A 16,097-nucleotide genomic window follows, 5' to 3' on the forward strand; every position below is an offset into this window, starting at 1 on the left:
GCTCTGGTTTTCCCCGTGTTTACTTCCTTTGGTGCTTGCCCTTTCAATGAGTTGCCTTTCCTGCTTTCCTGGCAGTCCCTTATTCTGCCTCTCTCCTCGCGCTTCCCTGGTCCTCCTCCACCCTCGTTTTCAATCCTCAATCGTGCATTTTCTGATGCTAGCAGGATTTGAACTGAGTGTTTCCACCAGGGCGACACTAGCAGTTCGCCCTTCAAGATCCAGATCCAAAATCCACCCTCTGGTCCTCGGCCAAGGAAAGGGGGCGGGTAGGGACCGCGAACCTTATCTCCCGGGCTCCGCCTCCAGGGGGCTGAGAGCGAGTTTCTGAGCCTCTGCGCTCTGCACTGGCCGCTGCAGGGAGAACGGACTCCGGGCGGAGGGCTGCCAATCCGTTTCAGCTCAGGTCTTGCTCGGGTTGGGCTTGCCACTGCCTGAAACATACCTGTCCCCCTGGTGCAACGCTCAGCTGGCAGCGACGGCAACCCCGAGCCTGGATACCGCGCCAGGTAAGGAGACACCTCCTACTCCCCTCTCGCTGCCAGAATGACATCTCGGGGGGCCTCAGGGCTGGCCCTCCAGTGGCTGCAATTTGGCATTTTGGGTTTCCCGGGGGTGCCGTCTTCTCCCTGCGCCAAAGCAGTTGGTGAAGCGTCCGGTGAATTCCGCGCCCAGGCTGGAGGCTGAGAAGTCAGGATTTGTCTTGCAAAGTTACTTCATGTTAATGAATCTTGGGAGGTTCTCTGGGTGCAGATTCCTGCCTTGGAGTGTTTGGCCTCTGAGTACGATAACGTGCGTTGATTTACTCCCCTGAGCTCAACCCCACCCTCTACTTTTAGCTTCTTGGTAGGGTCTCCAGCATCCGTCCACACGTGGCGCTGAGCGCGCAGAGCTGTGGGTCTGGGGCTGTGTTGGGTGGACCAGAGGTTCCTTACGGTTGCTGCATTATGGACTTATTCCGGGACCTTTAAAAAAAATCGATGCTTGAGCAGCAACCCAGACCAATCACTCAGAATCTCTGGGGGTGGGACTTTGAGCATTAACATATTTTAAACTTTTCTCAGGTGATTCCAACGTGCAGTTGACTATAGAAAGCAGCGAACTACGGCAGTGATTCGCTGTGTGGCATCTGGCCAGCAGCCGCAAGCACCTGGTAACTTTGAGAAATACAAACAAAATCTAGGGCTCTAGCTCCGCCCTAGACCCACTGAACTTAAAACCTGAGGTTGGGGCCCAGAAACCTGTGTTTTAATGAGCCCTCCAGGTGACGCTAGTACTTGCTGAAGTTTGAAAACTGTTGGGTTGGATCTTATTTAATCAGGGAAGACACCTGCAAATTTCCCTCCACCAAGGGAGGAGGCAACAGACCACTTTTCAGAAAAACTGTAGTTATTTATTAGTAGAGTTTTGCCCATATTTTAAAAAAAAGCATACTGGGCACTTTAAAAGATCTTATAAAGGGGAGACTTAACCATCACCGAATAATTTTTAAGCAGTAGAATTTGAATACTTGCTTTAGGAGAGAATAGGAATTTTTCCTTTTCTAAAAGTTGAAATGAAGCCAAGGAAGAAATATACATGAGTCTTCCAGCTGTAATAACAGGAATCTTTGACCCCTGATGAGATGTTCCTGGATCATCACTGTCATCAGTGCAGGTTACAGAACTCATATGCAGTATTTTTTCTTTTCCTAAAGCAGTTGAGGGTTTAAGGGATTCATGCCAATTCTCTTTAGTCAAAGGGAATTCAGTGTTGCAGGCCTCTGGATTATTGAAGTGGACCATTTTTTTTTTCTTTTTATAGATATCTGAGATTTCAAAATTTTGGCTAAAATAGTTCCAGCTGTTTCTAAGCCATTAGTACAAAAATAGAATGACTTTGCAAATGGGCTTAAATGGATTAGAAATCTGACATTGGATAAGAAAATCTGGAATAGGCATGACTCCAATCCCAGCACATGTGTGCTGCAATGAACACAGTGCTAACTCTACCAAGATTTTCTGTACAGAGAACATTTATTTTCCAAACTGCTTTTTCTCTGTGCCAATTTGTGACTGAGGTATATAGACTTGTTAAGGGTTAGGTACTAAGCTTGCATTTAAAGAATTGGGGGAAATTTAGATAGTGCTTAGGAACAGGAACTTTGGTCTGAGGCAGACCTGGGTTCAAGACCTGCTCTTCTGCTTCTCTGTGCTCTTGGATAGTTGCATAGCTTCTCCGAGCCTCACTTTCCTCATCTGTGAAATGTGGGGCATACTAGTACACTTACCTCATAATTCACATTGTTGTCAGAGTTAAATGAAATAATGCTTCCAAAGTGCCTAGCATAGTAAGTTAAGTATTTGTTAGCTTAAAATACAAACTCATGTATACATACCATAAACCACATAATCCTCAAACACCTTAAAATAATATCTGTGTTGATACATGATTAGATTTTGTATTTAAATACCAACTGCACCCTTAGGAGGTGGCTATATGGACATCCTCAGATTATCCTTATAATTTTATTACATACTTTATGGAACTTTCTGGAAAAAAGTTTTAGATTAGCTTCAAATCAATAGCCTAGTTTTTCTTTAGTCACTGCGGTGAAGAATTTCATCTTCTGGTAGCCTTTATAATGTATTAACATTCATATTTAAATAGCCATAAAATCTGGTTCTTCAGAATACTTTTCTTTATAAAAGGAAATCCAAATAATGAGAGAGCATCTAAAAGTGGCATGGTGTAGTCTTCAGGAGAGCTAGTTTAGAAGTACTATCTGGTGTTTCGTAGGTTCTTAACAAGAGAATAAAGGAAACCCTATCCAGTTACATCATGGTTTGTTCAAGAAAATATAAGAGAAAGCAAAATGTGGACGCAGAGCATGGACAAGCCTAAACTGGCAAAAGGGGTAGGTGAGGTAATGAGTCCTTTTCTTTCTTAGCTGCAATAATTTCAAAATGCTTCAAGTCACACACGCGTACAATCAATTCCTTTCACATTATTTGATTGGAACTGATCTCTATTATCCTCTTAGGACCAAGTAGATCTAGTGAAAAATATTTATGGTATTAATGCCAAAAAAGATGCCAAATTATTCCGTACTTTGAGATTAATTTCTATTCTCTTTTATTTTAGTGATAAGTTGAATAGTGTATTACTGAGAATGCCTTTTATGACTCATCTGGCATCTTTAAATGCAGGAGGTTGTAACCTGCCTATTACCAATCTTATATGACTTCTATAAGACTAAACATAAAGCAAGTTCCAGCATCTAAGCATGTAAGTCCTCCAGGAAATCAGATCTTCATTAGAATACTTTAAAAATTATAATTTAATGTTATTAAAATGATTAGAATTAGAATTTAATGTTATTAAACTAAATGTAATTACAATTTATAATAACTAGGGTTTTCTATTTGACTTACTGTGCAAAGAGGAGTAGCTGTGGGGATGAAAAAGGTCAGAGGCACACCTCTTGATGGGAAAAATGGAGATATATGGGAGCAAATTCAGACTCTCAGTAATCAAATGATGTGTTCTGGATAACTTAACTGAAAAGCTAAGAGAGTCTATGATGTTGCAATTCAGAGTGACAGATGTGGCAGCACTGCTTGCAGTGAATGGCCAACTAGGAATGATCAATATCGCAATGCCCCACAGTGACTTTATGATTCTCCTCTCATAGGCGTAGGGTCCAGAGCAGATATGATCATAAAGAAGTTGTGCTTGGTTTACATAACCTGGCTCACTTAGAAATATTTTGATGAGGGTTACCTGGCATTCATTTAGGTTCATTTTCAGGCCCCTCTTTGTTCCATAGTGGATGGTTTTACTATTAAGGTCAATCTTGAAACTGTTATGAGTAAAACCTATCACAGGAAATGGATATGTGTTTTTATTTTGTATTTATTATCGTTGGATTATATTTCTCAGCATGCAATGGTAATTCTTTAGTTTGCTTCATTACTATTCTTGTGAGAAACAAAGTTGAAACGTTTATTTCTGGTAAGTGGTCCAGTCTCATAGGAAGAAAATGAACCATGAGACCAAATTCCTCAACTTTCTGCATAGACTCTTGGTTAAAGACAATGTGCTCTGCAGACAGACTGCCTTGCCCTGAATCCTGACCTCATTACTGTCTAGTTGTTTGAACTTGGACAAGTTACATAATCACTTTTTGCTTCTGTTTCCTCATTGGTAAAATTGGGGTAGTAGAGCCTACCTCAGTAGGGCTGTTGTGAGGAGTAAATGAGTTAACATATGTAAAGTTCTTAAAACTGCCTGGTTCATAGTAAGTGCTATTATTTTACTTTGGGCCTTAATGAATGCTTTAAGCTGAGCTCTCTCTTCTGTTTTCACCTCTGAAAGTGAGATCCTAAAAGGAAATAGTAATTTGGGTTATTAATGTGGTGTTCATTTTATGATTTTTCTGTTTTATTTAGTGGGATAATTTGTCTCAGAATAAGTGAAGTACTTAAAGTTTCTCAGAAAATAATATATAAAGAACAACATTTTTATAAGGTTCCAATTGATACTGCTATGGCTGGCCAGAGACCACACCTAGGGAATGACTGCTTTAACCCACTGGTTCCCAAACTTGACTGGACATTTGAATCACCTGAGAACAGTTTTTTAGACGTGTTCTGTGTTAGAATGTTTGAAATTTATTGTGAAAAGAGTAATCATGTCATTTATAAAGAGAGTCCCTGGAACTTATCTACACACTAACTATTTCCATAGGATTCTCATGTACTCATAGAATTTTTAGAATGGTTAGGGATGTTAGAATTTGCTTAATATAAATGAGGGAACAGGTTTGGATATGTCACTCTCAGGGCTCATGAAGAGTTAGTGGTGGCACTGGATAACAATTCATATTTTTTGTATTCTACTTAGTACATTTTTCATTCAACTGTCTTGCATTCTGAAAAATCAGATAATGTTGACAAAGAGGTACATAATCCAGCTTACAGAATACCATTGGAATACTGTAGTTATACCTGTTGCACTTATCCCAGTTAAATTTCAGGGACATTTACTTAAAATATTTCTTTAATTAAAGAGCATTGAAAGCAATATGTTTACAATGCTAAGAAAATAAATCTGAAGTTACCGGTTGTGAAAAGGATAATTTTTTCACCTGTGCCACTTCAAATAATTCAATATAATTTTTTCTCCATGTTTTTTCTTGGGCATTTTGGTTTTTACCCATGAAATACTCAGAGAGATCTTTGAAAATTTCTGGAAACATTGACAGTTTTCTGAAGTCCAAGCTTAGTGACCTTCTGGGAATCCTGCCAGATGCTTGTGTTTGATTCAGTGCTTAGTTTTTGTTTGGACTTGTCTTGTTTTCATCTAGGTCAATTTAGCCATGATTACAGTGTTATGCTACCTCTTAACTGTTTGTTTGTATACTCACTGGTGTCAAGAAGAAAAGACTAAGGACCAAGAAAAAAGTTTTTTTTTTTTTTTTTTTAAATTCAAAGTAAAATGTTCTAGTGAAGTTTGAGCTTTTTAGAAAGTTCTTTTAAAAAGATTCTTTGGAATTTTAGTGTTTTACGTTAATTATGTGATGGGTAAATAAAAGCACTCAAAACTTATGTATTATATTTTTATGAGAACCTTTAAATTCATAGGTGATTCAATGGTAACAACTTATTAAAATACTAAATTAATATACTTTAACATTTTTAGACCTTGTTGTATATGCATTTTGCAACTTTATTAGGAAGAGAGAGTTTGGTTCCACTTATAGGGTGTGTCTAGGCACGTGTTTTCCAGCAGTATTCGGAAGATGGAATATTAAAGATAAAACATGGAGGAACATTCCTTGTTAATGTTCAGCCATTCATCACATAGCTATTAAGTGTCTACCAAGTGCTTGGCTATCTTAGGTAAAGGGGATTCAGACAAAAAGTTGCTAAGGTCTGTTTTAGATAGTCTGTTAATAGCCAATCTGCCGTTTCTTTTTTAAAAATGAAAAACTCCCTTTAATTTATTATTAAAAAATAATATTTTGTAAATACCTTGAACAATGTAGAAGGCAAAAATGCTTCTAAATTAAATTTAAAAACCTCAACAAGCATAGTGTGATGTATCACTGGATTTCTTAAACCATTTTTGATTGTTGTTTGACATAATGTTTATTAATCTTTAGAAAGTGTTCAATGTGGTTTGCAGTAATGTCTTGGCAACAAGTGGAGAGATTATCCCAGAGAGAAGCATTGTGGAGAAGGTAAATACCCAGGGTGCTGAGAATCAGGCTGCTCTCCACCGTTTCCCTGTTGATCATCACCTGTTCTCTTTGGCAGTTTACCTTTGGATCATTTTACAGTACCTTTACTTTTTTCTCCCTGTTCAGGTTCCTTGTTAGCTAGCAACACTGGGCTAAGTTTTGAAATGACATAAAGAGAAATATCAACTGGGGAAGAGGGATGATATGTGTCTTAGTTAGCCCAGGCTGCTAAAATGAAATTCCATATAGCAGGTGGCTTAAACAACAGAAATTTATTTCTCATGTTTCTGGAGGCTAGGGAGTCGAAGATTAAGGTGCTGGTCAATTTGGCTTTTGAAAGGCCTCTATTTCTGGCTTACAGAGAGTGATCTTTTTGTTCTTTTCTCATGATGAAGAGAAGGAAAACAAACTCTCTGTCTATTTATAAGGGCCTACCCATCCTGAGGGCACCACTCTTGTGATCTAATTACCTCCCAAAGGCCTGGTCTTCCAATCTCACCACGTTGGGAGTTGAGGCTTCCACACATGATTTTTGGGAGAGCAGCTTTCGGTTCATAGCAACATGATAATTGTTTTAAGCAGAGTGGTATAGGAATGGGCAGAGTTCCTACTTGGGTGCCTATGGAATGAGGAGGGAGCAGGGTTGAAAGGGGAAAGTAAGATGCAGAGCTCTTAATGGAAGCAGAGGCACATGGAACTTAATTCAAACTCTTGTATTTTTGTAACGACAGCAAATATGTGAGTGTGACGACAGCAAACATGTGAGTGTGAAGTGTGAATAATAGGTACCTATAATCTAAATTATGTGTCATTTCTATACTACTATTTAGATAATATTAATATTGACGTGTCAAATACTAAATAAAGACCAAGAAGACCCTGGACCGGGAATTGGCTTCTCATCCAGCCTGCCACCAACTTACTGAGATGCTGGAAGCTTAGAAAAGCCTACAGTAAGGAGAGTGCTTGCAAAGTTCTCTTTCATTTTGCTATTTGTATGTTTTTCTTAGTTAAAGGAACCATTAGAGGCCACCATGGAACATCTAAAGGGTTGCATCTGAGAGCATCTTTTTATAGAGTTTAAGTCAACATGAAGTCGTTGGATCCTTTAAGAAATCGGTCTACTGAGAAACGTAGAGTTTATTTATTCCTAAGATTCCTATTGAGGTACATCTTAGTTCATTTTATGCTGCTGTAACAAAATACTTGAGACTGGGTAATTTATAAAGAACAGAAATTCATTTCCTCACAGTTCTAGAGTCTGGAATCTAAGATCAAGGCACCGGCAGTTGTGTTGTCAGGTGGAAGCTGCTTCCAGGGTGGCGCCTCATGGCTGCACCCTCCAGAGGAGAGAAACACTGCATCCTCACCTGGTGGAAGGCTAAGGGCAAGCCAGCTGAAAGCTGCCTGAAACCTCTTTTATAATAGCTTTTCACAGTTCCCCGTGGCTGGGGAGGCCTGATAATCATGGTGGAAGGCAAATGACACATCTTGCCTGGTGGCAGACAGAGGAAATGAGAGCTAAGTGGAAGGGTTTTCCCCTTATAATACCATCAGATTCGTGAGGCTTATTCACCACCATGAGGACAGTATCGGGGAAATCATCCCCATGATTCAATGATCTCCCACCAGGTCCCTCTCACAACACATTGGAATTATGGGATCTATAATTCAAGATGAGATTTGGGTGGGACACAGGCAAACCATATCAGGCTTTAATCCCTTCATATTGGAGGAGCCCTTATGGCCTAATCACCTCCTAAAGGCCTCACCCCTTAATACAATTACATTGGCATCATGTAAATTTTGGAGGGGACACATTGAAACCAAAGGAACATACTTGAATGTTCACTGAAGATGGATGTTACTGTGAATGGTGAATAATAACAGCTTTTTCTTCCAAACAAATTGTAAATTCTTTTTCATGATGACTAAACAAATTTATCTTTGACTTCTATGTGGAAACTATATAAAAATTTTTTTCATTGGTCTTTCCAACACTTGAAAAAAATTTTAAATTTGAATTATGGCTTTTTGTTGGAAATCATGTTTATATGAGTAATCAAATTATATTTTCGAGCTCTAAATTATATGTTTCCCAAAATGTTAACAGTTGTGTTTGGGTTGTGAGATGATAGACTTTTTTATGCTTTTCTTTTGTTTTCTCATGTGTATTTTTAAATACATGTATTATTTTTATAATGCAAAAATGAATACTTAGATACATGCTTTGTATATGGAAACATTTGGAATTATAATTTCAAATTCCCATAAAAGTGAGAGATAATGATTGTTAGAATGTGATTAATTCATGTTCCTATAATTCATAAAGTACATATTGTACCAGATGTACTTTTAAATACCAGACACTAAATAGAGATGGCAACATCTGGGGAGAATGAAATAATTATTTCTAAAAAGTAGAAAATATTATTACTCCTTGTGAATGCCAAAAAAAGTTACATGCTCTAATACATTGAGGCCATATAGAGTAATAGCTAAGATTATGAGTGTTGTATGCTTGTGACTCTGACATTTATCACTTGTGTGACTTTGTGCATGGTGCTTGACCTTTTAAAGCTTAATTTGCTATCTGTCAAGTGGGTATTCAGAGGACCTACTTCATAGTATGGTCAGAAGGGTTAAATAAAACAATGCACATAAACCTTTAGTATAAGGGCTGGCAGATACAAAGTACTCAGGTTAGTTCAAATTAGTTATTATCATAAGTAATATTCTCCTAAGCTTTTTCACACTTATATTTGAATTTCTCTGTTTTGGAAAGCTTGTTGCTTCTTGAGGTGAGAATATTCTTCACATAACTGAGGACCTGGAGCAGATGCAAATCCAGATTTTAGCCATTATCCACCTTGTACTTGGGAGAGGGAAGTGAGAGTGTGGGAGAAAGGTGTCCGCTGAAGGTGGCAGGGCAGTGGCAGCTCTGACAAAAGCTTTTGAGCTAAAGCTTTGTGGCTGTAGGTGTTGATTCTAGGGTCCATGAGGCTGTCAGCCTTTTCCATAATGGCACAGTTGCAGGCACTGTGGTGGTTGGGTGAGATTAAGGGTATCGTCAGATCTTGCTGGTAACTGCAAGTGGTTTGTGGTGAGCTCCTGGATTTAGCGATTGTGGAGGCTTTTTTTTTTTTTTAGAGGACTGCTCTGAGTTTCAGCATCCACTGCCTCCTCAGCAGGTGCCTTCATGTTTCTGCAGTCCAGATTTGCTGTATCAGTATAGCTATGCATTAATTTATCCATTCAACAAATATTTATTCAGCTTTTTCCAAAGATTTGACGAGGTGCTAGGGATGCAGCCCTAAATATGACATGATTCCTGTCCTCGAGCACTCAGTTTGTTGGTCAGTTTCCCCTTAGATTCTCTGGATGCCATGGTTGGTTCTCATATTACAAGGCTCCCAGCCCTAATCAATTGCTGCTTATAGTAGAGTACTTTGAGCAGGTTGTTGATTGTTCCATATCCAGTAATGTGAAGGCTTATAATTGGAATATGTTGTCAGATCCATGTTCTCCTCAAAACTGTGGTGAAGTCTGTGTATGTAATGTACATAAATTTTTTCATGGTATTTAGACTAACCATGTAGTCTATTAAGCTAAAAATAAAACAAAAAAACCATAATTGAATTGAATGAACTGAGGCTTTATAGAAGAAAGCCATGGAGGCACTGGGAGAATCAGAATCAATTACTTTTAGGATACATATCTCAGAATACTGGAAAAAATGTGAATATTTGACCTCTAAGTCATTCTAAATTAATTAAATGAATGTCCAGTTGCCTCTGTAGAATAGTTAGAGCCATTTATATATGTGTGTTTCCTTAACTGTGCCTCTAAATGTTTTTAATTTTCAGGTGGAGAGTGTGATTTCACATTGGACATTTTTGGCCAGACTTCTGACATTATTAAATGCTAAGGTTGACTAATTTATTAGGTGTACATTTTAAATGATTCTATGCCATTTTAGATATGGTTGCTAAGTTAAATTCCAAATCTTCTTTCTAGTAATCTGTCATATTTTTGAGCCTTTGGCCTAAACAGCCTAAGTGGGATTAGAGAAGCAATTGTATTTTTACATTTTCAAACTTGATTTGAACACTAATGACTTAATTTAAAACCTAAATGTGTTTATGCTTTCTACTTTATCTACTCTTTCATTTTATCCCTAAGGATTAGCATTTATCATAAAGTTAACTGAGGAAAACATTTTCCTTTTTAAAAATTTCATTGTTTTAGTATTGCCAATGCTTAGACAGGGCAAACCTGTTTTACTTAAGGGAGTGTTCTCAGGTAATCAGGACAGTATAGAGCTGCAGACTTTTCAAGTTGCAATGAAGAAGACATGTAGCCCTGGTTCTTTAGAGTGCAATACTTTGCTACTGTCTATTACTGTAGACTCTAGAGAATTTTAAAATTTGGCTTTTTTTCCTTTCGAATTTTTTCTTTTCCTGGGATTTCTGTATTCTCAGAGCCATCTATTGATAGGTTCTCAAGTAAAAACGGGGAGGAAAAGGCAGATTTTGCTCTCATCAAAAACTGTAAGAATGGATTTCAGTTTTTTTTTTTTTTGACTTTTTTTTTTTCCTACCAGTTATCTCTGGAAGTTATAATCCTATTTATATCATAATTTTTATAATTATATTTCTATGTATTAACTAAAACATATATTCCTATTAATGGCTGATTGGTATCGATTATCCCCTCATTGTTTTTAGCTTCACTTTTATGATAAGAAGTCTCTAGACAATCTAAATTTTATTTCTTTTTAGGCATCCTGCCCATTCCCCAAACCCTTAGGTTTTTTTGCTCTATTCTTTGAATTATAACTTTTCACAAAAATATGAAATAGGTCTTTTTTTTGCCTATTCAAGCAGCTTGATGTTTGTAACACTTTTTCAGTTTGAAGATTCAAATGTTAATTTAGCACTGAAATTTTTTCCTTTACCATTTCTCTCCTATATTTCTCCATATGCCTCTTTATAGTTTTTTCTTCTGAATATTCTTTTGAAATGTTTTGTAAAATCTGTGTTCTTTTGCATTGTAATCTGGTAGAAGTCTTCAACTTGATTTTCCATCTAGCTATTTCCATCTTCAACTGTATCCATTATTAAGTTTTTAATTTTCTGAGATGCTGATTGATTCTTTTTCTTTTTATTCACTAATATTCTTACATATATATTTGAATATCTCAATTAGATTTAAATGAGTCATTTTACTGTTATTGACTGTTTCTATGGCTGTTAATGTATTCATAGAGTTCATGGTTTTTCTTCATGTTGCTGGTTTTTATTGATATTTGTTCACTCTTATTTGTATGCCTGTTTTTGTGTTTGCAATTTTGTATTTAAAACTATCTGGAGCTTGCCCCCAATAATTATAAAGTTGGGCAATGTATTAGTGTCTTATTTATTGGATATGGCTGCTTACTGCTTCTCTTGGATTTTGCTAGTGGGGAAGCTACCTGGGGCCTGTTTTGTCAATCTAGTCTAAGTGCCCAAACTCATAGATTACTGTGGATACAAATAGAAAGAGTTGCACAGTGTTCAAGAGGCCACTCTTCCTCATTTGTGTAAAGTATATCCTTCTCTGAAAGCCACCTACTTCTGTCAGAGCTCTTTTCTTCCTCCTGCTCTGAGAATTCTTTTTCTTCCAGCTCTGAGTATTATTGTTCTTCTAGTCTTCCCAGCAATGTAGGCTATGGAGTTATAGAGGTATCGCATTCAGTGTTAATCTGACAATATTCTAAAGCACCTGTAATTATAGAAAGGAACAAGAGTCATTTTGATATCTGCTTTGTTACTTCTACCATGTAGTGAACATTTTGGACCAAGCAATATGTGGCTCTGGGGATCTTGTGTGCAGTTTCTTCTGAAAAGCATTTGGATGATGTAGTAAAATAAGAGCATCTCCTTTTGGATAAAGTCTGACATATTGTAATTCTGAGACTGCACTTGGCAGATGCTTGAGAAATGTCTGGTTTTCAGGATGAACGAAGTCCAGTGCAGCTGTTTCTGCTTTACACCATTGCATCTGAAAGTCCAGAACGTAACCAACTGACTTTGGAGTGCACAATGAGATAGGAGAGTTTCCCACCTCATGAATCTCCTGCTTTGTAGGAAGCAAACTTGATAACAATACTGTCTTGAGTTTATACAACATGACCCCTTTTAGAGATCTATTCTGCAAGAATTTTTCTAAATATTTAATGACAGTATTAATGTTTGTAATTCACTTTGTCACACTAGTCTAATATAGCAGAGTTTAAAATGTCTTTTTAAACATTGCATATTGTTCTTGTTTTCTAAGATGTGAGCCAAAATATTTACTAACTAGAATGTTTTTTAGTTCTCTTGAGTTGCTTTTTCCTAGGATGTTTTCATTGTTTACTCAGTTGAAAGTGCAGTATTGTCAGTTTTTAGAACGTCAGATATAGTTTTATTCAAATATAAGAATAAGACACATTCCAGTGCCCAATTATATGTCTTCCCCAACTCTCCACAATTTAAGGTTATGTGTACTAGTTCTCTCTTGCCATCCCACTTAGCAGATAGTTAACATTTGACTGTGGTATTCATTTGCTAACTTTTTTTGTGTGTGTTGAAAACAATGTCAAATAGTTTAAGAAATCTCGTATGTTGGAGTCCTAAACCATATACTGCAAGAATTCAGCTGGATTTTTGTAGTGCTTATTACTCATTTAAAAGAAAGCACATTTTCATGGGATTATTTTTCATCTTGATAGCTTAGCAATCAAAAAACTTATGAAAAGAGAATGATCTGAATGTTACTGTGTATGTCTTTTGGAGCTCTTTAAAAGTAATAGAACTAGGATAGGTATTATAATTTTGATCATAAAATGTTAATTATAGAAAATTCATAACATATTAGTTCTAGTGTATTCTGTTTGAATAATGAAAAGAAATGACTTTTTTTGCAGCTTTAGAAAGATGATTATTAACCATGTATTTACTAGTATACATAATCAGTAAAATATTTAAGACAATGGAACTGTAGCCAATTGGAAATGGAAGAGATTCTCAAATTCGCTTATCTTCTCACCCCCTGGTTTTACAGAGGAGTTACTGAAGTCTAGCCAGGCTTGTTTTCTTGCTCAAATCCCTGCAATGTCTTAGTGGCCTTGGTTGGGATACAGAGAGTCTACTTCCCAGTACTATCCTCTTTTACCCACACATAGCTGAGTAACGCCAGGAAGGAACTGAATATTGTGACTCATCACTTTTAAAAAAGTTGCTGTTACCAAACTGAATGTAATGCTTCCTTTATTAACAAATGCAGGATGTTTATCATTTTTCCATACCAGAGCTTCCTTTTATATGGCAAGAAATTGCACACTAAGTTATTTTTGAGGATAATCTTTTTATTTTCCATTCTTTTAAATATAGTCATGTTTTATTTGGGTCTGCTGAATGTCAGGATGGTATTAATTCACATTGATTGTTACTTCCTCAGGAAACCTCTTCTGGCATCCTTAGTAAGTGGCATTAGAGTCATCTGGGAGGTAAAAGAAGATTGTACCATGTGAGATGTGTTTTATTCTTGGCTGGTCAGCAAGCATTTTTCCTGTAGAAACAAAAGATTGGCTTTTGAACTGGTGGTGCTATGAAGGGAAGGTAGGAAAAAGCATGGCAGTTTATTTGAGGGAAGGGTAGAAAACATTGATTGGAGCTCGTATATTTAAGTAAGCAATTATAAACCTTTCACATGGGTGATAGAAACTGAGTTAAGATGAATTTATTTTGGAAATGAAAAATTTGAAACAAAATTGATAAATGCCGTGTTTCCCATAAACATATACAGCTAGTGTATTTCAAATTTGTGTTTTCTCAGTTGAAAATAAGAAATAAAAGATTTAAAATTGTGCATATTAAGCATGTGATAAGGAGTTAGATACTTATACAAAAGGTATTTTGCAATTGATTATGGTTTTGAGTTGTGCTTTCTTCCCTTAAACATCAAAAAATAAGTAAGCCTGATAAAAATCATCACCTTATAAAACTTGACAATACTTTATGTTAATAGCAATACAAACTAAAAAAAATTATATTACAATTCATCCTGGTCAAGGATACCATTTGAATTAATATAAAAAGTGTATCTATTCCTTAAAAAAATAAAATGAGGCTGTACAGAAATAAGAAAAACTTTGGAAACTTGACTTTTTTATTTTAGGGTAAATAAAATGTAATTATACTCTTAGCACTTAAAGGATGCTAAAAATTGAGTTTGCTTTATGATATTTCTCAACTGATTTATCATTGAGAGACCATACTGTTAAAGAAAGAGTAAAACTTTGACTGAGTTCTTTGAGATTGATACAAGATTTCCCCAGCCTTTCAGAGTCACAGGGCACTGGACTAGAAAAACCTAGTATGCAAATTGTTGTGTTTCCATATATGTGGCTTAGTTGGGACTCCCATAGGAAAATGACTTTCAATTTTTTTTATAGGACCCACAGAAAGAAATACATTTTACACTGTGACACATCTGTATTTATTTGAAATATGTGTATCAAATATATTATAATATTTACCTTTTGTACATGCAGTGTGCTCTGACATTTTCTTTTCCCTTCCATTCTATTAAACACTATTGATCATAGACCACTGAGTTGATTTCAAGATCAACCAACAGATCATTATTTGCCTTTTAAAAAGCACTACCATAAAAATCCCTTCAGTTTTTTGTCGCTGCTGGTGGTGGTGGTGTTGGAGGGGATGAATTTGTAGTTATAGGAGATCCTTATTAGTTCTGTTTGTCAAATAAATTTCAGGTACACAGTCAGATTATATTTTCTGGCCTCATGATACTCATGGCCAATGAGTTGAGTGAAAATTAACATATATTTCTGCACTGGAACATTTCATTTTCAGTGTGAGAACCTCCAGAGGCATTCAGGAGTTAAAACGGGTCAGGTCCTATGACTATTTGATTGGAGTGGACAGGAGAAAGAGAATGACCCCAGCCTCTGGCTTGAACATCTTGTAGATGGTGATGTCTTTCCCTGAAAAAATTCAAGAAAAAGAAAACCAAATTTTCTTGCTAGAGGGTAGAGTGGCCTTTACCCTTGCCTTGGAAAATGACCATACTCCTCAGACTCAATCCTAAAATAAGGAATGTGGAGCAGAGCCACTAGACAGCTCACAGTGGACATAGAGTATAGGCAAAAAATAAATGTTTGTTATTATAAGGCACAACAATTTTTGGATATATTTGTTACTCAGCATAATATAACCTCTTATGGTTAGTGTAGGATAATTCAATTATGTGTTTTGCTGGTGGAGCAATCTCCTTTTGAGATATTAGCTTTATCTAAAACACATGTAAGTTTAAAAATATGTTTATTATTTCTGATTTTAAAATAATGCATATTCTGTTGTTGTTTTTGAGACAGGGTCTCTCTCTATTGCCCAGGCTAGAGTGCCACAGTACAATTCAAACTCCTGGGCTCAATGGTTCTGTCGCCTCAGGCTCCTGAGTATCCAGGACTACAGGCATGAGCCACCATGCTCAGCTAATTAATTTTTTTTTTTGTAGAGACAGTGTTTCTCTGTATTGCCCAGGCTGGGCTCGAACTCCCGACCTCAAGCAATTCTCTTGCCTCTCAGCCTTCTAAAGTGCTGAGATTCCAGGTATGAGCCACCATACCCAGCCAAAATAATGCATATTTTTTATAGAAAAGTTGGAAAACATCAAAAAATAAAAATTACATATCCATAATGCTATTATCTGAAAGTAATAATTTTTGACATTTCTATGAAAGATATAATATCACGTAATTAGCTTACTATATAGTTTTGCATTTTTTGCATTTTTTTCTTTGATTGATATTTTTTAAATTGTCATT

At 36.5% G+C, this 16,097-nt stretch overlaps 1 protein-coding gene across 1 annotated transcript in view; it reads left to right on the forward strand.

Moving 5' to 3' along the window:
• Positions 1 to 310: 310 nt before the first annotated feature.
• The window catches only part of LOC105479541 (collagen type XXI alpha 1 chain), a 197,532-nt gene continuing 181,745 nt past the window's right edge, over positions 311 to 16,097 (forward strand). Inside the window, exon 1 of the mRNA XM_071096926.1 lies at positions 311 to 506. The gene's annotated coding sequence lies outside the window, so the exon portion shown is untranslated. The remainder of the gene's footprint in view (positions 507 to 16,097) is intronic.

The sequence above is a fragment of the Macaca nemestrina genome, chromosome 5 (assembly GCF_043159975.1).
Source record: "Macaca nemestrina isolate mMacNem1 chromosome 5, mMacNem.hap1, whole genome shotgun sequence".
Lineage (NCBI taxonomy): Eukaryota > Metazoa > Chordata > Mammalia > Primates > Cercopithecidae > Macaca > Macaca nemestrina.